The sequence below is a fragment of the Nuphar pumila genome, chromosome 4, assembly GCF_984573655.1.
Source record: "Nuphar pumila chromosome 4, dmNupPumi1.hap1.1, whole genome shotgun sequence".
NCBI lineage: Eukaryota > Viridiplantae > Streptophyta > Magnoliopsida > Nymphaeales > Nymphaeaceae > Nuphar > Nuphar pumila.
The window spans coordinates 37763854-37787368 of record NC_143252.1 but is presented as its reverse complement, the minus strand read 5'-3'; the positions used below and the strand labels follow the sequence as shown (position 1 = coordinate 37787368).

General features: G+C 36.0%; 1 protein-coding gene across 3 annotated transcripts in view; it reads right to left on the bottom strand.

Moving 5' to 3' along the window:
- LOC149840034 (arginyl-tRNA--protein transferase 2-like) overlaps nt 1-23515 on the bottom strand; it is a 72054-nt gene that overhangs the window by 22876 nt on the left and 25663 nt on the right. The gene's annotated exons all lie outside the window — the stretch shown is intronic.

The window sequence follows — 23515 nt, the reverse complement described above, 5'->3', positions numbered from 1 at the left end:
ACGACCCCCCCTAGACCCCCGCTCACTGAACGAGCAACAAGACCCACGCCGGGGAGGGGGAGCCCATGAACCCCCCAGTAAAGGTAAAAACTCTGAATCAGGCTCCACAACTCATCATTGGACTCGATATTATAAATCTTGATTGTCTGCATAATTGATTTTAATATAATTTTTTTTGTGTTTTCAGGACAAAAATGACGGATAAAGGAAAAGGACTTGCGTCATCTTCATCCCCATATGTAAGTTCGGTTGCTAGTTTTGTTGATAGTTGTACTGGGAGTGATGATGTAGGGCCACTATGGGTACGTGTAGATAAGCTTGCAAAAATTGGAGGAGGTGGTGAAAACAAGAGATTTCGATGCAAGTTCTATGAAAGAGATTTTGTTGGGTCTTACACAAGAGTGAAGGCTCATTTGTTGAAGATACGAGGATATGGCATTTCAGGATGCAAAAAAGTTGATGAGGCAATGCGAAGACAATACAAGAAAATACAAAAAGAATATGACAAGAGAAAGACAATGAGTGATTCTTGTGCAATTAGTGTGACATTTAAAAGCCACAAAGAAGATGCTGAAAAAAAAAAGGAAAGTCAATGTAGGAGGTAGATGAACGATACAAGCAACATTCAATGCATATGGAATAGAGGATATGGATAGAAAAGTAGGAAGGTATTTTTATTCTAGTTCACTCCCATTTAATGCGGCTAGAAATCCTTATTGGAAGGATTTAGTAACATCTTTGGCAAATTGTAATTTGAGTGGCTATGTGCCTCCAAGCTTAGAAAAAATATGAACCACACTTCTTGCAGAAGAGAGGGCAAATGTGGAGAGGTTGCTGGAGATTAAAAAATATTCAAGGGAGCAAAATGGAGTTTCTATTGTTTCTGATAGATGGACAAATATTCAAAAGCGTTCACTGATCAATTTCATTACTTATTTGCTTAGTGACCCAATATTCTTGAAAGCGCAGTTGATGCATCTGGAGAATATAAAAATGCAGAGTATTTGAAGGGGTTGTTTATAGAAGTCATAAAAGAATCATTACAGACAACGCTCCAGCTTGTAAAAGTGTAGCGTTGAGTTTAGAGAGTGAGTACCCTCATATTTTTTGGACTCCATATGTAGCACAGAGCTTAAATCTGGCCCTAAAGAGCATCTGCAACCCCAAAGAAGAAGAAAATTCACAAGCATATGTTTTATGTTCATGGATTGAAGATTTAGAAAGAAATGTCAAAAGCATTAGGAATTTTGTTGTTAACCACCGTCGTGCTAATGATATTTAATAGGCATTCTGACATGAAATTGTTGAAGGTCGCTGAAACACGTTTTGTGTCCATCATTGTGATGGTGAGGAGGATTAAAAAAGTGAAGAATGCTTTGGTTAACATGGTGACTGATGAAAATTGGACATTCTATCGTGCTGATGATGATATCAAGGCTCAAAAAATTAAGAAATTCATTCTTAATTATGAGTTTTGAAACAGAGTGGTATACTTCCTTCAATTTACGCAACCTATTCGGGAAATGTTAAGAGAAGTTGATAAGGATCAGCCCATGCTTCACATGGGTTTATAAAATTTGGGATAATATGATTGAAAAAATACAAGCTAAAGTTTTCAAGCATGAAGAAAAAAATCCTGCATTGGATGATTCAGAATTTTTTAACCATATTTATTCAATTTTAGTCAGAAGATAGGATAAGAGCAACACTCATTTGCATTGCATGGCACATTCTCTTAATCCAAAATATTATGCAAATAAGTGGCGGGCAATTGGTATTGGTCGTGTCCCTCCAAATTTAGACCCAGAGCTATCAAGACATAGAAATATGTGTATGATAAAACTTTTTCCAGAAGCATATCTTCTACATCAAGTCACACAAGAGGTTAAAAAAAATCATCTTCGAGATTATATGGACCGGCATTATTCTCGAGAGAGGAGGATAACATAGATCCTATCACATGGTGGTCAACATTTGGATCAGAAACACCTCTTTTCCAACGTCTTGCATTAAGATTGCTATCGCAGCCTGCTAGTTCATCTTGTTGTGAAAGAAATTGGAGCACATGTTTTCAAATCCACAACATGAAGAGAAACAAACTCACCAGCAAGCATGCAGAGGATTTAGAATATGTTCATTCAAATTTTCGATTACTTTCGCGAACAAATGATGAATACAGGTACTAATTTGCTCTCTTAGTTATTTGATTATTTTTTAGTTTTTCATTTAAATATACTTATAATGTATTAATCATTTTCAAATTGGGTTTGTAACGCAGACAAGGAACATCCAAATTTTGGGATGTAAACCCAGAAGAGTGTGACTTCGAGGGAGAGCATGATTTCAACATGACAAACATGGATTTAGCTGAGCCCAGTATTCCTTCTAATGATGTATTTGATGATGAAGAAGAAAATTATTAAGATTCATTACTTCATCGTTATATACATTGTAAGATATACTTTTGGTATGTAATTTAGTTCTTTTTTGCTTTACTTATTTGATTGATATTTAGGTTGATATATTGCATGCATGATGAAACAATGTTAACTGTGTGTGTGTATATATATATATATATATATATATATATATATATAATTTTTTACATTTTTGCCCTGTCGCACCCAGGGTTTTTGAAAGTGTCGCACCCCTGCACCTGCACCCATGTGACATAACTCTGCATCGTCCTCTACATCTTCTACTTCTGGTGCCACCATCTCATCCTTTCCAGGTATGACCTCTTGGATTCTTGACTCGGGTGCCTCCTTTCATATGACTCTGATGCATCACTTTTGTCAAAACCAAGTCTCAATAAATTCAAATCATATGTTTTCACCGCCGATTGAACATCTTTAGATGTTGAAGGCATTGGAAATGTTGAAAAAACTTATGATCAAAACAAAGAATTTTTTGTTCCCAAAATAATAATTATTCCAAAACTTAACCTAAATCTTTTTTCCGTTTCTCAAATTACTGATTTTGAATATAATGTCTTTTTTTCACCTACCCCTTGCTATGTGCAGGATCTTCGGTCTGGGAAGCGGATTGGGCAAGGCCATAGAAGAGAAGATCTTTATTATATGAATTTTTTGTCTTTGCCATCCAAATCTTTTTGTAATCATGTTCAATCTAAAGATATTGAGACTTGGCATAAGAGGATTGGACATCTTAGTATCTCCAAGCTGTATCTCTTTCCTTTCTTGAAAAAAGTTCGTATAACAATTACATTTACATGTAATGATTGTATTCTTGGAAAAATTCATTCGCTTCCGCATTCGCATAGTAATTTTGTGTCAAAATGACATTTTGAACTTGTGCATTCTGATGTATGGGGGCCGACACCCGTTATGTCCAAAGGAGGATACTCTTAATATGTTGTTTTTATTGATGACTTTACTAGATATACATGGGTATATATTATTAAAAACAAATCCGATGTCTTCACTAATTTCATGTTCTCATTCAAAATCAATTTCAAAACACTATAGTCATACTTAGATTCGATTCGGGACGTGAGTACATGTCTAAAGAATTTCAAAATTACCTCAAATTAAATGAAATTCTACATCAACGATCTTGTCCTAAGACTCCACAACAAAATGGTCTTGCGGAAAGAAAACACAGACATTTAATTAAAACCACAAGAACACTTCTTATCTCTAAAAATGTTAAGAATTTTTGGGCCAAAGCTCTTCTTGCCACAACATATATTATAAATCGTATGCCCTCCTCTTCTTTAAAAAATGTATCGCCATTTGAAAAATTATTCAAAATTACTCCAGATTTTAATAGACTAAGGATCTTTAGATGTAAATGTTTTGTACTTGTTCAAGCACAAGTCAAATTATCACCAAAAGCTCTTGAACGTGTGTTCATTGGCTATGGTGAAAATAAAGAAGGTTATAGGTGTTATGATATACAAAACAATAAACTCTATATGTCAAGAAATGTAAACTTTCTTGAAGATCAAAATGGTTTTGATATTTACACATCTAAAGAAGACATTGATTATTCCTTCTTATTTGACTTAGCTCCTAGAACTAAGTCCCAAGATGCAATTATTTGCGATAATTCTTGTGATGACATTTTACATCATAATGATATGCCACAACATGGTGATGGTTCTCAAAATGAGAACCTTAATGATATTAATGTATATACCCGGCGGCTAGGAAATGAACATCAATCTGCCCTTAAAAGATATTCCCAAGATTTCTCTTTAGAAGAACCAGTTGAAGACAATCAACTTAGGAGATCCTCTCGTAATAGTAGGCCATCACAAAAATTTGTGTCTTATGAATCTTTTTCACCTAACTATAGAACTTGTCTCATGTTGATACACTTCTATCATGAGTCTGCCTCATTTAAAGAAGTTAAGGATCATCCTCATTGGATTAAAGTCATGAAAATTGAATTAAAGGCTCTTAACAAAGCAAAAACTTGGAGCATTATTTGCCAACCCTTTGGAAAAAAGCCAATTGGGTATAGATGGGTTTATAAAGTTAAAACCAAATGTGATGGATCTCTAGAAAGATACAAAGATCGGTTGGTTGCAAAAGGCTACGCCCAAGAATATGGGATTGATTATGAAGAAACATTTGCCCCAGTAGCTAAAATGACTAGTGTGCAAACTTTAATTGCCTTAGTTTCTATTAAACAATGGCTGATATATCAACTTGATGTTAAAAATACTTTTTTAAATGGAACTTTATGTGAAGAAGTCCTTATGGATCCTCCGCTAAGTCTTGAAATTGGACAAGGGAATATCTTAAAATTAAACAAAGTTCTCTATGATCTTAAACAAGCACCAAAAGCTTGGTATGATCTCTTTAGCAAAGTAGTTCTCGATAATGGTTTTTCTTCTTGTTATACTGATACTGCTTTGTTTGTTAAAAAATCTGATAAATACATAACAATTTTGTTACTATATGTGGATGACATGATCATCACATGTAATGATAAAAAGGGTATTGAATTTATTAAAAATGTTTTAAAAGAAAATTTTGATATGTCTGACCTTGGTTTTTTAAGGTACTTTTTAAGAATTGAAGTTGCATAATCCCCCAAGGGGTATGTCCTCTCTCAAATGAAGCTTGCCTCCGATATCATTACTCAGTCTGAGCTAATAGATGACAAGGTGGAGACTCCAGAAGTGATCAACGCCAAGATGAGAGCCAGTGATGGCACTCCTTTAGCAGATCCCACTCCTTATCGTCAGTTAATTAGGTCACTAACATATTTATTTATCACCAGGCCCGATATTTCTCATGCAGTTCATAGTGCGAGCCAATTTCAGACTGCACCTTCTACCATTCACATGGCCGCAGTCATGAGGATTATCAGATATTTGAAAAGCACCATAACTAAAGGATTATTCTTGCCCTCCTCTTCACCTCTTACTTTACTTGCTTATACTGACTCTTATTGGGGAGTAACCCCGATAATCGTATTTCCACAACAGGTTATTGTGTGTTTCTTGGAGTCACTTATTTCATGGAGGTGTAAGAAGCAACAGAAAGTATCTCTCTCTACTACCGAAGCGGAGTATCGTGTGATGGCCACTACCACCACTGAGATTGTATGGTTAAGAAGTTTGCTTAAAGATATGGGTGTCTCATTCTCAACTCCTTCGAAGTTGTGTTGTGACAACAAGAGTTCTATCTACATTGCCAACAATCACACCTTCCATGAACGAACAAAGCACATAGAGATAGACTGCCATTATGTTCGTGATGAGTTTCTAAGGGGCACCATTCAACTTCCATATGTTCCTACCGAATACCAATTGGCGGACTTCTTCACCAAAGCTTTGTCATCGCCTCGTTTTTACTTTCTCATTAGCAAACTCTCGGTGATCTCCCTGTGTGCTTGAGGGGGGTGTTAAAATATGTTAAATATATATATATATATAGAGAGAGAGAGACTATGACACATACACATGCATATATATATCTATGTGTCATAATCTATGTATATATATATATATATGTATTTTCCTTGTAATACCCACTAGGGGTAAAATAGTCATTTTACCTATTTCAAGAACAATGTATTTTTTTCTTTCTTTTCTTTTTTCCTTTTTCTTTTTTCCTTTTTCCTTTTTCATTTTTCCTTTTTCATTTTTCATTTTTCCTTGGGAAGGCCTCCCTTAGGGGACGTTGGAGCCTCCAACGGTCATAAATATGACCGTTGGAAGGGCTCCAACGTCCCTTAGGAGCCCTTCCAAGGGCCCTATCTTTTGCCTATAAATAAAGGAGTTCTCCCCCATGTAAAGCATGCTTCTTTGAAGCCTCTCTTGAGTGGAATATATTTTTTCCTCTTCTTTTGTGTGTTTTGCCACTTTTGTGGTTTGGTGTAATCTTGCCCATTAGTGGCACTTGTGTATGTGTGTGCTCCCTTGTTTGCCCTTAGATATATATATATATATATATATATATATATCAAACTGACGGCAAAATAACCGAAAGTTTGCTGATAAAAGAAAAACGAGGCCCTGACAAAGCCTTGATGAAGAAGTTCGCAAGTTGGTATTCAAATGTAACATAAGGAAGTTCAATAGTGCCTATAAAGAACTCCTCTCGAACATAATGGCAATTTATCTCTATGTGTTTTGTCCGTTCATGAAAGTTAACATTGTATGATTGAAAGCAATGTCAATAGCACTCTTATTGTCGCAATACATCTTTGAGAGAGTGCAGATGGTGACACCCATATCTTTTAATAAACATCTTAGCCAAACAATCTCGGTGGTGGTTGTCATTGCCCGATACTCGACTTTGGTAGAGGAGAGTAACACATTTCGTTGCTTCTTATACCTCAATGGTATAAGTGAATCTCTGAGAAATACACAATAATTTGTAATGAAATACAATCACTAGGGTTGCCAAATATTGCCCAATTAGTTGGCGGTAGAGAGTAGGATCCTCTAATGCAGTGTCAGCATTGGCTCTCGTTTTTGTGTTTAGTACCTCTAGAGTATCCACTATCTTTTCATCTCTTAGACCTGATCTATTAATTATATCATATGTCAGTTTCATTTGAGAAATAACATATATCCTCTTGAAGAGTATGCAACCTTGATACCTAAGAAATATCTCAAAAAACCAAAGTCAGACATATCAAAATTTCTTTTAAGAATACTCTTTTTATCACTTCAAGTAATAATCATATCATTAACATACAATAATAGAACAATTATATTGATTCCTACATTTCTAATAAAAAGAGCAATTTCAGTATAATATTAAACAAATCCACTATCAATAATAACTTTACTAAAATGATCATACCAAGCCTTAGAGGCATATTTAAAACCATAAAAAGCTTTTTTAAGTTTAAGAACCTTACCCTTTCAATGTCAAACCCGGGAGGAGGATCAATATAAATTTTTTCACAAAAAATCACCATTAAGAAAAGCATTTTTTATGTCTAACTGGTAAATAGGTCATTGTTTGATAGATGCTAAGGCAATTAAGGTTCTAACACTAGTCATCCTAGCAATAGGGGCAAAGGTTTCTTCATAGTCGATCTCATATTCTTGTAAATAACCTTTGACAACTAATCTAACTTCATAGCTTTCTAAAGAACCATCATTTTTTGTCTTGACTTTAATACTCAACTACAACCTATTGCCTTTTTTCTTATAGGCAAATTTACAATTTCCCAAAGTGTTGGCTCTTCAGAGAGCATCTAATTCCAATTTCATTGCATCTATCCAATGGAAGTGTGTCTTAGCTTCACTATAATTAGAAGGTTCATGATAAGTATGAATAACCATTAAGCAAGCTTTACAGCTTGGATAAAAAGATTCATAGGATTACGACCTTATTTAGAGATCTAGAGATATATTGGGATTTTCTAGGGATGGGTTCTATGGAAATAGGTTCTTCTAATGATTGACCTTGTGAGTATTTTTTAAATGTGTATGGTTGACCCTCACTTTCACTCCGGGTGTAAACACGAAACTCATTCGAAGTCTCATCAAGTGGATTTTCCCCACTCACATCAATAAAAGTTTCTTCACCAAGACATTGAACCTATGTCACATAGGTGCGGGTGCGGGTGCGGTACTTTAAAAACTTGGGTGCGGGGTGCGGGAGGGTATATATATATATAACTTTTAAGTTTTTAACAATTCACACCAGTGAAATAAAAAACAATTATCATAATATCATCAAATCAATTCATCATCATGCATGCAATAAATCAAATTAACAATCTACAATTCTATTCTTCGTCATAAAAACTAACACCACAATTAAATCAACATAAATATATTATAGAAGCAATCAAATAAGTAAAGCAAAAAAAAATTAAATTATACAGTATACTAATAAAAGAAACAAACAACGCATAATTACATACCAAAAGTATACCCTACACAAATTATATGACGATGAGGTAATCCTAATAATTTTCTGCTTCATTATCAAATGCATCATAAGAAGGAAGACTAGGCTCAGATAAGTCCATGTTTGTAATGTTGAAATCATACTCTCCCTCTAAGTCACACTCTTGTAGGTTTATATCCTAAAATTTGGATGATCCTTGTCTGAATTACAAACCCAATTTGAAAATGTTAAATACAAATATATTTAAATGAAGAAACTAAGAAATAGTCAAATAACTAAGAGATCAATGTACATGTATTCATCATTGGTTCGCGAAAATAGTCAAAGATTAGAATGAATATATACTAAATCCTCTACACGCTTGTTGGTGAGTTTGTTTCTCTTCACGTTGTAGATTTAAGAATATGTGCTTCAATTTCTTTCATAACAAGATGAACTAACAGGCTGAGATAGCAATCTTAATGCAAGATGTTAGAGAAGAGGTGTTTCTTATCCAAATGTTGACCACCATGTGATAGGATCTATATTCTCCTCCTCTCTCGCTAGTAATGTCTGTCAATATAATCTTGAAGATGAAAATTTTTCAAACTCTTGTATGACTTGATTTAGAATATATGATTTTGGATAAAGTATTGTCATACAATATCTTTATGCTTTGATAGCTTTGAGTCTAAATTTGAAGGGACACGACCAATACCACCTTCCTGCCACTTTTTTGCATAATATTTTGGATTGAGAGAATGTGTCATGCAATGCAAATGAGTGTTGATATTATCTCATCTTCTGACTAAAATTGAATGAATATGATTAAAAAAAATTGAATCATCAACGCAAGATTTTTTCCCTGATGCTTGAAAACTACAACTTGTATTTTTTCAATCACATTATCCCACATTTCATAAACTTTGTGAAGCATGGGCTCATCCTTATCAACTTCTCTCAACATTTCTCAAATAGATTGCGTAAACTCAAGTATACGACTCTATCTCAAAACTCATCATCGACAATAAATTTCTTAATTTCTTGAGCCTTGACAACATCATAAGCACGATAGAATGTCAAATTCTCATCAGTCACCATGTTAACCAAAGTATTCTTCACTTCTTTAATCATTTTCACCATCACAATGATGGACACAAAACGTGTTTCAACAACCTTCAATAATTTCATATCAGAATGCCTATTTAATATAGCATTAGCATGATGGTGGTTGACAACAAAATTTCTAATGCTTTTGACATTTTTTTCTATTTCCTCAATCCATGAACATAGAGCATATACTGATGAATTTTCTTCTTCTTTAGGGTTGCAGATGTTCTTGAAGGTCAGATTCAAGCCCTGTGCTACACAGGGAGTCAAAAAAAAAATGAGGATACTCACTCTCTAAACTCAATGTTGCACTTTTACAAACTGGAGCATTGTCCGTGATGATTTGCACTACTTTCTGATCACCCACTTCTTTTATTACTTCTATAAACAACCCCTTCAAATACTCAACACTTTTATATTGCCCAGATGCATCAACTTCTTTCAAGAATATTGGGCCACTAAACAAAAAAACAATGAAATTAATTAGTGGACGCCTTTGAATATTTGTCCACCCATCAAAAACAATAGAAACTTCATTTTGTTCTCATGAATATTTCTTAATCTCTAACAATCTTTCAACATTTGCCATCTCTTCTGCAAGAAGTGTGATTCGTAGTTTTTCTGAGCTTGGAGGTACATAGCTACTCAAATTACAATTTGTCAGTGAAGTAACTAAATCCTTCCAATAAGAATTTCTAGCTGCATTAAATGGAAGTGAACTAGAATAAAAATACATATCTACTTTTCTATCCATCTCCTCCCTTTCATATGTATTAAATGATGTTTGTATCATTCATCTTCCTCTACCTCCTACATCCACTTTTCTTTTCTTTTTTAGCAACTTCTTGGTGACTTAAAAAGAAAAAACTAATTGCACAAGAATCACTCATTATCTTCCTCTTCTCATATTCATCTTGTATTTCTTGTATTGTCTTTGCATTACCTCATCAACTCTTTTGCACCCTAAAATGTCATGTTTTGGTGTCTTTAACAAATGAGCCTTAACTCTTGTATAAGACCGAAAAAAATCTCTTTCACAAAACATGCATCAAAATCTCTTGTTTCTACCATCTCCTCCAGTTTTTTTTAAGTTTATCCATATGTGTCCATATTCCATAGTGGCCGAACTTGAATTAACACTCCCACTACCACTACCAGTAACACTAGCAGTAGAACTTACATATGAGGATGAGGATGACGCAATTCATTCCCCTTTATCCATCATTTTTGTCCTGAAAACAAAAAATTATTATATTAAAATCAATTATACACACAATCAAGATTGATAATATTGAGTGCAAGGTCAATAACATATACAATAAGTTCTAAAAAATATAGTAGTAGTATATAAAATTGTGTTTTAGCAATAAGCTAAAAGATCCATAGAAGTAATTTTTGCTGGCAGCTTAAAATCACAAAAAATGTGCTTAAATGTAGATTCAAGCAATAATATTTACAGGGTCTGTTTTGCGATATTGTCACCTTGTGAATCTGATTTGGAATGTATAGGGTCTAGAAATGGAAATCAAAATCTAGATTAGTATGAAATGTAGCGTCGTAAGTCGTAACCATAACTACCTACCTAGATTCTTGGCTAATTTAGATCATTTCCATTTTTTAAAATAAAATCTCTCGGTCTCTCGCTAATTACTTGCTTATCCATTCCTTTATTCGGAAGTCATACATGCCATGCATATGACTAAATATGTGAATGACTAATCACATGACGAGCACGCAACAGCACAACATCAAACAGGAAAAAAATGGAACTGGTAAGGAAAAAAAAACATGGCATCTAAGGCATAGATTTCGCTTCTTGTTGCATCATGAATTTCCCATCTACTTACAAAAAACTGAAAAAGAAGGTTAAAATCCAAATATTGAAAACTCTAAAAGGCTTAGTGTTTCAGCGGTTCATTTTGGAAGCCATAGATGTCATGCATCTAAGGCATCAACAGCCCTGAAAAAAAAGTGTGGCCCATCTGAGCTGCCGGAATGAGAGAGAGAGAGAGACGAGGGGAGAGAGATTGGAGAGATTGAGAGAAAATGGAAACATACCAGACGAAATCCTCATGTCGAAATTTGGGTTGGAGACGGAGAGGCGCATCATAGGGGTCGAGAGACAAAGAAGAGCGTCGAGGTCGGGAGTGAAAAGAAGTTGTTTTTGGTTCTCTAATTTAAGTCGGGTCTGGACCCGATTTCTGTAATAGATCGGATCCAGATCCAAAGTGATGGATGTCTGTTGTAAATTCGTATATTATTAGAGGGTATTTTAGTACCCTAAAAAGGTTATGTAATAGTTATATATTAAACCTCTTATAGAATGAAAAACACACTGGAGTCAAAAGACGAGTTTTACAGCCTCTTCTTTTTCTCATTTTTCTCTTTCCTGCACAGGTGAATATGGACATCTTCACTTTCCAACATGGTATCAGAGCAGCGTTGAATGTTGGGCCTGAGATTGCCTTCCAGAAATATCGCCCCTATCCAACTCCAACTCTGCGTGAACTCTGCGTGCGTCTTCTTCCTTTCTTCCCTATTCTACTTCGGCCTTTGTAAGAACCCTTTCAGATCTGATAACCCGACCTCTGGGTACGTCTCCTCCTTCCTTTCAAATCTGGTAACCCAGTTAATGGTTACGTCTTCTTCTCCTTTTCAAAACTTCTTTTTTGTTTTGTCGATGTGTGTCGATGTGTGATTATCTTCAGATCTGGTAACCTCTTTTCAGATCTGGAAACCTCTCAGCGTACGTTCTCTTATCTTCTTTTTTATTTTGTCGATGTGTGATTATCTTCTTCAGAACTGATTCCCCTATAATCAGTTAACTGATTCCCGAGGTGTTCACTTAAATCTGCATATTCAGTCGTTAAGATTAATGCTTATGATGTTTCTTTCCCTTTTCTTGAATTAGTAATTGTCCTGTTTCATGTTTATCAGATCTGAAACTACTTCCATGTTTTGATATTCATTATTGAAATGTTTTAAGTCTGGATACTATACATACAAAGATCGATATTGTGCTGCCACAGTTTGCAATATTCTGTTTCACTTTTTCATATTCCTCTGTGCGATTTTCAGGTCGTGTCTCGAAAACTGTTTAAATCAGTTACCTATCTGGTCATACCCGAGTATAATAAGTCTGTTTAAAAAAAAAAGGCAGGATACTCGGGTGACTGAATTTTTTGTTTGATTCAGACTCTTCTTTTCATTTTCTTTACCAATGGACTCAACCTTCCCACAGTCAGGCCTTTCCTCCAACTTCCTTAGTCAATTGGTCTCTGAAAAGCTGAATAATTCCAACTTCTTGACTTGGAAAAGGCAGATTGTTCCTTTTATAAGGAGCCAGGATCTCTCTGGTCACCTGGATGGATCGGTCTCAATCCCTCCAGAATTCACCTCGCAGGAAAAGACAGACGATAAAGAGGCACAATCCATCGTTCTTCTCAAAAATCCAGATTATGTCGCTTGGATGAAAAGAGATCAAGCATTAGTGACATATATCACATCAACACTCTCACAGGAAGTTCTTGTTGCCATTCCCGATGATTGTTTAGCCAAAGAGTTGTGGGACAAGTTAGTTCAGACATATTCACAGATCTCTGAAGCAAGAATTGTGTTTCTCAAGCGAGAATTTCAAATGTTGAAGAAAGATTCGATGTCTATTATGGAGTACCTGAATAAAATGAAAGGCACTACAGATCAGCTGGCTATTGTGGGATGTCTCATTAGTGATAAAGACAAAGTGCAGCAGACCTTGAGTGGATTAGGGCCGGACTATCATGTTCTGGTGACATCCTTGTTGTGTCTCCTGGAACTTCCAAAATTTGAAGATCTTCGTGCAAAACTACTGCAGTATGAAATGACCCTAAAAGGGTTCTCTGAGGACACCCATGTTCATTCAGGAACTCAAGATGTGTTGGCCACGGGACTGACTTATGGCAGAGGCAAAGGAGGAAATTCTTTTCGAGGAAAGGGAGGACAAGGGAGAAATGTCTTTAGTGATCGTGGTATACTTCCAACGCCCAATATAAAGGGACAAAGGCCTATTCCTACCTGCTTCCTATGCAATAAGAAAGGACATATTAAGGCAAATTGTTGGTTCAATCCTCAAAATAAGGGGAAAACTCCACAAACAGAGACTAAGAAGGATGGAGAAGTAAAAGAGTTGCTATTGGCAGCCTTAGCAGGCTTAAATATGAAACAAAATGATAAAGGCATTTGGTACGTCGATTCCGGAGCAGCGACACACGTCTCAGGTGATGCGGGTAAACTCTTGAATCTTAACCCTTATGTTGGTAAGAGTAGCATAGTCACAAGAGATGGTTCTCATCACTCCATCTCGCATATTGGAAATGCCATTATACCCATGTCCAAGTATTCTCTTAATCTTTCAAATGTTATTCATGCTCCTAATATCCAGAAGAACATTGTTTCTTTCTTAAAACTTGTTGATGATGTTAATGCCTCAGTTGAATTTACTCCCTCTTCTGTTTATGTCAAGGATCTTCGCACGAGGGAGACATTCGCTGAAGAAAAAGACGAGGCAACATGTACATCTTCCAAGAAGATCCTTCCTTCGCTGTTCATTCTGCTGATTCATCCTTGAAGCCTCAATATTCGTCTTTTGTTCCTTCTAAATATGTGTTTGCCGTATCTGAATGTAATAAGCCAACTCTTTGGCATAGTCGTTTGGGTCATTGTGGTCGTCATTTTATTGAAAAACTTGTCTCGAATAATTTTATTCCTAAGTCCAGTCTGGGTTCAGAAGCCAGTGAAATAAAATGTCCTAGTTGTCATTTATGTAAGAGTCATGTTTTGTCTTTCAATTTAATTAATAAGAGAGTTTCAAGGCCTTTTGAGACCATATGTTCTGATGTTTGGGGCCCTGCCCCATTTGCTTCTATTTCTGGTAGCAAATATTATCTCATTTTCATTGATAGTTATTCCCGTTATACTTGGATATTCTTCATGAAACATAAATCAGAAGTTTTTGGATTGTTCCAAAATTTTCATTCCTTTGTCAAAAATCATTTTTCTACCAATATACTCAATTTCCAATGCGATGGAGGAGGGGAATTCTCTTCCAGAGATTTTGTTAGTTTCCTTCAACATAATGGGATAAAGAGAAGAGTGTTTTGCCCACATACACCTCAACAGAATGGAATTGCAGAGAGAAAACATCGACATATTGTTGAGAGTGCAATGAGCATGATGCACGGGACTAATTTACCTATCACTCTATAGACAGAAGCTTTCCACTCCACAGTTCATGTGATAAATCGATTGCCCATGACCATTTTGGAAAATAAGTCTCTTTTTTTCTCTTTATTTGGAATACATCCTGACTACCATGAATTACGTGTGTTTGGATGTGTTTGCTATGTTCACGTTGACAACTCATTGAGAAATAAGTTTCAAGACAAAGCATTGAAATGCAGGTTCGTGGGATATGCTGAAGACTATAAGGGGTATAGGTGTTATGATCCATTGAGCAAACGCGTAAAAATATCGAGGAATGTTGTTTTTGACGAGATGAACTTTGACAATCAGCCTGGTGATCCAAGTTCTCATATTGCTAGTTCAGGTCCAAGTGTTGAGGTGTACGATCCATGGTTAAATTCAGAACTCTTCTCTAATGCTAGAGAAGATTGTCCTGCAGATTGCAGCCAGAAGGAAATATGTCAGGAGTCATCAAATACATCCCAATCAGAAGGGGTTACCACACAAAACTTGGAGCCAGTAAAGTATAAAGGTATTGTTTACACCCGGCGAGAAAAAGAGCAAGAGCCCTCATCCACTTCTTATGATAATGATTTTGGTCTTTCTACTTCCGCTCCACATATGTTGGACAACATCAGAAGATCCACGCGGGCTCGACATCCGCTTGACAGGTGGGTTAGTTATAAAAAAAATTCATTGGATTTTCAACTGTTCCTAACATCCATAAATAAAGAGGATGAGCCTCTCACTTTTTATCAAGCTGCCAACTCTAGAAGATGAATCGAAGCAATGAATGAAGAGATGGAAGCTTTACATGAATGTGGTACCTGAGAAATTGTGCCTAGACCACTTGACAGGATTGTAGTTGGGTCGAGATGGGTATACAAGATAAAATATAAACCAGATGGGAGCATTGAAAGGTATAAAGCTAAACTTATAGTCAAAGGGTTCACACAAGAACAAGGACAAGATTTTGATGAAACCTTCAGTCCTGTTGTTAAGATGGGAACCATTCGTATTGTGTTGGGTCTTGCCATTGAACATGGATGGACGTTGAGCCAGTTAGATGTTAAAAATGTGTTTTTACATGGGGACCTAAAAGAGGAGGTATATATGGAACAACCCATCAGGTATGCAGAACGAGATGCCAATCATTATGTATGCAAGTTGAAAAGAGCTTTATATGGATTGAAGCAAGCTTCTCGGTCCTGGTTCGAGAGTTTTTCGTTGGAAATACAGAAGCATGGTTTCTCTCGGTCTCTTTTAGATCACTCATTATTCATCTACAATGAACGAGATGTAACCACTCTTCTGCTAATATACGTCGATGATATTATCATCACAGGGAACTACAGAAACCATATTGAGGAGGTAAAGAATATATTAAATCAGAGATTCAAAATGAAAGATCTCGGTGATCTGCGATACTTTCTTGGAGTAGAAGTTGATAAAACGTGTGATACACTACTCTTACTCAACACAAATACACGATGGATATTCTTAGTAGAGCAGGCATGAAAGATTGTAAGTCATTGGCAACTCCAAGTATCGTCCATCAAAAATTGAGTTCCAAAGAAGGAGATCTATATAAGGATCCCACTAGATATCGCAGCATCATGGGCATGTTACAATATCTGACCTTTACCAGACCTGACATAGTCTATTCGGTGAATCAAGTATCTCAGTTTATGCATGAACCTCATACATCGCACATGGAGGCAGTTAAGCGAATACTTCGTTATCTAAAGGGTACAGTTGGTGATGGGCTGGTGTATAGGAAAAGTGAATTAAATAAAGGTGGCCATGAAATCATTATATATGTTGATGCTGATTGGGCGGGTGACCCAGATGAACGACGGTCTGTATCTGGTTATTGTAGTTTCATTGGATCCAACATGGTCTCTTGGAGTAGTAGAAAGCAAAAGGCAGTCGCTAGGTCAAGTACAGAGGCTGAGTACAGATCGATGGCTGATGCGACTGCTGAAGCTATGTGAATAAGACATCTCTTAACAGAGATGGGAGAACCGATTGTTCGTTCACTCCTGTTGTGTGATAATAAAAGTGCCATCAATATGTCCTTTAACCCCATCTATCACAGTCGAGCGAAGCATATTGAGATTGATCAGCATTTCGTCAGAAAGAAGGTTGAAGAGAAAGAGATTGAACCTGTGTTTGTGCGAACTGAAGAGCAAGTTGCAGATATATTCACCAAAGGACTGACAAAAGACAAATTCTGGTTTCTAAAAGGCAAGTTGTTCATTGTCCAGGTGTGAAAATCTCTATAAAAAAGGATTTTGTGTATAAACACAATACTAGAAACACAAAGTGTGCACAAAGGCATAAAAGGAGAACTTTCACAAGTGCACAAAGGCACGGATACAAATGCACAAAGGCATAAAAGGAGAACTCTCACAAGTGCACAAAGGCACGGATACAAATGCACAAACGTAAAAAAATATCAACTTCAATATGTTGGGTCCCAAAAGAGGGCTTTACAAAAGTGTAAGTTACAAGGGGGTAACACCCCATATTTATAATACAAGGGAGAGAGGGAATGAGGGAGTGTTGGGCTCCCAACGGCTCTAAATAGAGCTGTTGGGAGTCCAACAGCTCTTTCTACTTTATGCTTTTTGACTTTGGTCAAAAAAGCATAAAGCCAAATAAGTCCAAAAACTAAATTAAAAAAGAAAAAGAAACCTAACCTAGTTAAATAAACTAACCTAATCCTAACTAAACTTAAAAGTAAACTAAAACTATGAGATTACATATTGAATTATGTTACATTATTTAACACCCCCCCTCAAACTTAGGGTGACATAACCGAAAGTTTGCCAAGAAGGAAGTTAAATCTTGGAGAGCACAACGCTTTGGTGAAGAAGTCTGCTAGTTGGTATTCTGATGTAACATATGGAAGGTCTATAGTTCTTCTTAAGTATTCTTCACGAACATAGTGGCAGTCCATCTCAATGTGCTTCGTGCGCTCATGAAATGTGTGATTTTTGGCAATATAAATTGCACTTTTATTATCACAACATAGTTTTGTGGGCCCTTGAACTTGAATATTCATATCTTCCAGCAAGTTGCGAATCCAAACAATCTCCATGGTAGTAGATGCCATGGCTCTATATTCGGCTTCTGTGGATGAAAGTGAGACCTTATGTTGTTTCTTGCATCTCCAAGAAATTAAAGATTCTCCTAAAAAAATACAAAAACCAGCGGTGGAGTGACGGTTATTTGGGTCACCTCCCCAATAAGAGTCAGTATAAGCAATTAAATTCAATTCAGAAGAAGAAGATAGAAATACCCCATTGTTTACTGTACCCTTTATGTATCTGATGATGCGGAGAATGGCACTCATATGAACTGAAGTAGGTGCATGTTGAAACTGACTAGCAACATGTACAGCATGAGAAATATCAGGCCTCGTAATGCTGAGATACGTTAAAGATCAAACCAGTTGCCGGTAAGGTGTGGGATCTTTTAGGAGAATCCCATCATCAATCTTCATCTTTGAACCTACTATTTCAGGAGTTTCACAGACCTTGTCATCTGTGATTCCTGATCTGTCAAGAATGTCACAAGCAAGTTTAGTTTGAGACAAAAAATAGCCTCTGTGAGAATAGGCAACCTCAATTCCCAAAAAATATGTCAGAAATCCTAAGTCTGACATTTCAAATCTTGAAGTCAGGATAGATTTAATGCTCTTGATTCCTTTGACATCATCACCTGTTATTAACATATCATCAACATATAACAGTAATATAATAATCCCTGCATCAGATTTCTTAACAAACAATGCAGTGTCAGTATAGCATGAAGTAAAACCATTTTCAGTCATTACATTGTTAAACCTATCGTGACAAGCCTTGGGAGCTTGTTTCAAGCCATAAAAAGCTTTACGAAGACGAAAAACTTTATTTTTAGGAATTTTCATACCAGGTGGAGCATCCATGTAGACTTCTTCATTAAGATCACCATTTAGAAAGGCATTTTTAACATCCATTTGGTAAATATTCTATTTTCTAATTGAAGCAATGGTGACGAGACATCTAACAGTAACCATACGAGCTACTGGAGCAAATGTCTCTTCATAGTCAATCCCGTATTTTTTACTATACCCTTTAGCTACAAGACGAGCTTTATACCTCTCAAGAGATCCATCACTTTTTGTTTTGACTTTGAACACCCATCAGCATCCTATAGTTTTCTTTCCACTGGGAAGCGTTTGAAATTCCCAAGTGTTGGCTTTCCTAAGCGCTTTGAGTTCATTATCCATGGCTTCTCTCCATTCAATACATCGTTTGGCATCTTCAAAAAATTTTGGTTCAAAATATGAGTGAATGGCACTTAAGCAAGCCCGATATTTAGGAGAGAAAGAATCAAAAGATACGAATCTAGAGGGAGTTCTTCTAGTTCTCTCGGTTCTTCTAGGGTTTGAATCATGTGAGGGGATAGATTCGCTAGGTTCACTATATTGCTCAATAGCACTTCTAAAGGGGAGTCTATCTCTATGAGTATAGGTGATAGGGTCTCTAGTTATATTTTCTTCTTGAGAGGTAGTAGGGTTAGAGTTATTGTGGATTTCAACCACTTCATTGTCACTGTTATATGTTGATTCATCATCACTAGAGATATCATCATCTTTAGATAAAAGATCAAAGAGAAAGGAATAGTCAACAATTTCTAAATGAGATTCATTCTTTTCAAAACTACTATCATTTTCTAAAAATGTTACATTCCTTGAAACATATAACTTATCATTTTTAGTATCATAACATCGAAACCCTTTTTGGGTTTCGGAGTAGCCAAGAAAAGCACAAGGAATGGCTTTAGGTGAGAGTTTATCATTCTTATCTGTAAGGACAAAGCACTTACAACCAAAAACTCTCAATCTATTATAATCGGGTTCTTTTTCATATAGAGTTTCGAAAGGAGAGATTTTATCTAAATTTTTGGATGGAAGACGATTAATAAGATAAACTGAAGCAAGAGCCGCTTCGGCCCAAAAAAAAATTGGAATACTTTGGGAAATAAGAAGGGTTCTAGTGGTTTCAATGATATGCCTATGCTTCCTTTCGGCTAACCCATTTTGTTGTGGGGTCTTAGGACACGATCTTTGATGGACAATACCATAGTCTTCAAGATATTTCTTAAATTCATAGGAAAGATATTCGCCTCCGGAATCGGTCCTAAAAATCTTTAAATTACTATTAAATTGATTCTTAATTATCATATGATATGATTTAAAACATGAAAACACTTCGTGCTTATGTTTAAGGAAATATATCCAACAATATCGAGAAAAATCATCTACAAAAATCACATAATAGGCAAAGCCTCCCTTGGATATGACGGGTGCCAGTCCCCAAACATCCGAATGAACAATTTCAAAAGGTTTTGTGGTAAACATAGATCTTTGTTCAAAAGGCATACTTCTCATTTTTCCAAGAATACAATCATTACAAGAGAAAGTATTTTTACAAAGATATTTAATAAAATGCAAATAGGATAACTTGGTGATGTTGGGATGACCAAGCCTTTTGTGCCAAACATTTATGTATTTATGTTGGGTCACATTACAAAAAGGGGTTTTAGGGATTTGGAGAGAATCCACATAGTACAAGTCTCCCTTCCTAGAGCCTTCCCCAATCAACTTTCCGGACCGGTGATCCTGTATTAAACACTTATTAGATGAAAATTGAATGTCACATCCAAGGTCCGAGAGTTGAGAGACGGAAAGTAAGTTCAAATTCAATTTAGGTATAAATCTAATTTTGGGAATAAAAAAATTTTGAGTTTCAAAGTTTCCAATCCCCTTAATTTCAAGAGAAGTGCCATCCGCAGTTGAAACAAAAGATTGTGATAAACTTTTAGAATATTCAGAAAGAGAAGAGATGTTTGGAGACATATGAAAAGATGCACCCGAATCTAAAAGCCAAGAAGTTTTACCTGGAGGAGAAGGAGTGGATACGGCGGCACCGGAAATAGCTCCCTTAAGAAGAGGTTGAAGAGCTTCCATAATTTGATTTAGAGAGAGAGCTTCACTTGTAGATTCCTCTTTTTGTGATTGAGATGTGGTTGCCATTGCAAGTAGTTTCTTCCATTTAGGACAAACCGGTTTGATGTGACCGGGTTCCTTGCAAAAGTGGCACACAATTTTGCTATTGTCCCTTCTTCCGCCTTGACCACCATTGTATCCTTGATTTTGGTTTTTAAAGTGAGGAGGTTTATATGTCCTCAAGTTGTTGTCAGGCCTAGACACGGCATTAGCTCCATCAGATTCATCTTGATTTGTGGGCATTGCAAGAACACTTGGATTTTGCTTGCTAATGCCCATACGAGTTTCCTCTCCACTTAACTTGGTAATAACATCTTCAATGGAAGGAGATGTGAAAGAAGATAGAAGAGAGGACCGAATTTGTTCAAATTCGGGTCGAAGACCATTTAGGAAGTTAAAGAAGTGATCTTCCTCTAATTGCTTGTATCTAAGTTCAATAGCTTCGCCACTCCACTTGGGCTCAAGCATGGCAAGCTCGTCCCAAATAGAGGATAATTCAACAAAGTACTCACGAATAGACATCTCATTTTGTTGTAGGGTCAAGGCCCTCTTTTGAAGATAGTACTTGTGAGATAAGTCCCGTGAAGTATACATCTTTTCAAGATAATGCCAAGCTTCGGAGGCTTTCTTGAATTTGATGATATTGGCATTGATCTTGGTTTCAACGGATGAGAAGATCCAAGATAGGATCTTAAAGTTTCTCATTTCCCATTCCTCATGTTTCTTTGAATATTCTTCAAGAGATTTTTGTCTTTCTTCTCCTTCAAGAATTTTGATTTCTCCTCTTTCAACCATCGTAATTTTTGGTTCGGGTTCCGTTATGGAACCTTGAACATATCCCCAAAGCCCCTTTTCTTTAATATGAGCTTCCATATTTCCGGCCCATACATGATAATTGGAACCATTGAGCTTAAAGCCAAGAGAGAAATGAGAGTCTTTTTCACCCATTAGAGAGATAAGATGAAGGAGAAAAATACGTACCACAAAGAGATTTTAACTCTTACTTGTTGTAGTAATCTTCCAAAATATTTGATGAAGAGAAGTCTTCACGCCAATCTCGAAAAAATTGAAGGCACGCTTTTCGAGGCACTCAATATTGTGAAGAATCACAAGACTTTCCTTCTCGAGCAACCTTGCTCTGATACCATGTGAAAATCTCTATAAAAAAGGATTTTGTGTATAAACACAATACTAGAAACACAAAGTGTGCACAAAGGCATAAAAGGAGAACTCTCACAAGTGCACAAAGGCACGGATACAAATGCACAAACGTAAAAAAATATCAACTTCAATATGTTGGGTCCCAAAAAAGGGCTTTACAAAAGTGTAAGTTACAAGGGGGTAACACCCCATATTTATAATACAAGGGAGAGAGGGAATGAGGGAGTATTGGGCTCCCAACGGCTCTAAATAGAGCTGTTGGGAGTCCAACAGCTCTCTCTACTTTATGCTTTTTGACTTTGGTCAAAAAAGCATAAAGCCAAATAAGTCCAAAAACTAAACTAAAAAAGAAAAAAAAACCTAACCTAGTTAAATAAACTTACCTAATCCTAACTAAACTTAAAAGTAAACTAAGACTATGAGATTACATATTGAATTATGTTACATTATTTAACACCAGGACCATGCACAACTTGAGGGAGGCTGAAAAGAAGTCGTTTTTGGTTCTCTAATTTATGTCAGGTCTGGACCCGATTTCTGTAATGGATCGGATCTAGATCCAAAGTGATGGATGTATGTTGTAAAATCGTATATTATTAGAGGGTATTTTAGTACCCTAAAAAGGTTATGTAATAGTTATATATTAAACCTCTTATAGAATGAAAAACACGCTGGAGTCAAAAGACGAGTTTTGCAGCCTCTTCTTCTTCTCGTTTTTCTCTTTCCTACACAGGTGAATGTGGAGATCTTCACTTTCCAACAGGGAGGAGAGGCAAAAATCTTTTGCCCTAATCCCCCTCCTAGTCCATTTCATCAGGCGCTCTTTTTTTAAGTCCAAAAAATGGACATTTATGACCCTAGGTGTGTTGACCGCACCCAGGGTCGATTTGACTGCACCGGGTGCCGCACCTGCATCGCGTCGGGTCAACGTGGGTGCGGCACCCGGCTAGCTGAATCCCTGTGACAGCATTGAACATTATCACAACCATTTAAACTAAATGTTTCAATTTCTTAAATAAGGTAATAAATCAAATAGAAATGAGTAGTCTACTTCCTGCTTAGGTTTACCTTTATCAAATCAATTTTTTTCTTCTAAAAATGTTATATTTTTAGATAGATAGATAGATATAATTTAGCATTTTTTAAATCATAACATCTATATTCTTTTTTATGTTCTCCATAACAAATAAACTCACACTCAATGGCGTTAGATGAAAGTTTGTCATTTCCTTGAAAGAGTACAAAACACTTGCATCCAAAAACTCTTAATTGTTTAAAATCCGAGCATATTTTGAACAATTTTTCAAAAGGTGAAATAGTTTTAAGGGAAGAAGAAGGCATTTTATTAATTAAATATATAGCAGTAAGTGTGGTTTCGGCCCAAAGTTTTTAAAAACGTCCTTTGAAATTATTAGGGTTCTAGTTGTCTCAATTATATGCCCATGTTTCCTTTTCGCAAGACCATTTTGTTGTAGAGTTTTTAGACAAGATCGTTGGTGAATAATCTCATTTTGTTTTAAATAATTTTGAAATTAATTTGACAGGTATTCTCCGTTTGAAATTGATTTTTGACAAACATGTGAAAGTCTTTAAAATAGGTGAAAACATCTGATTTGAACCTAAGGAAGTAGATTCA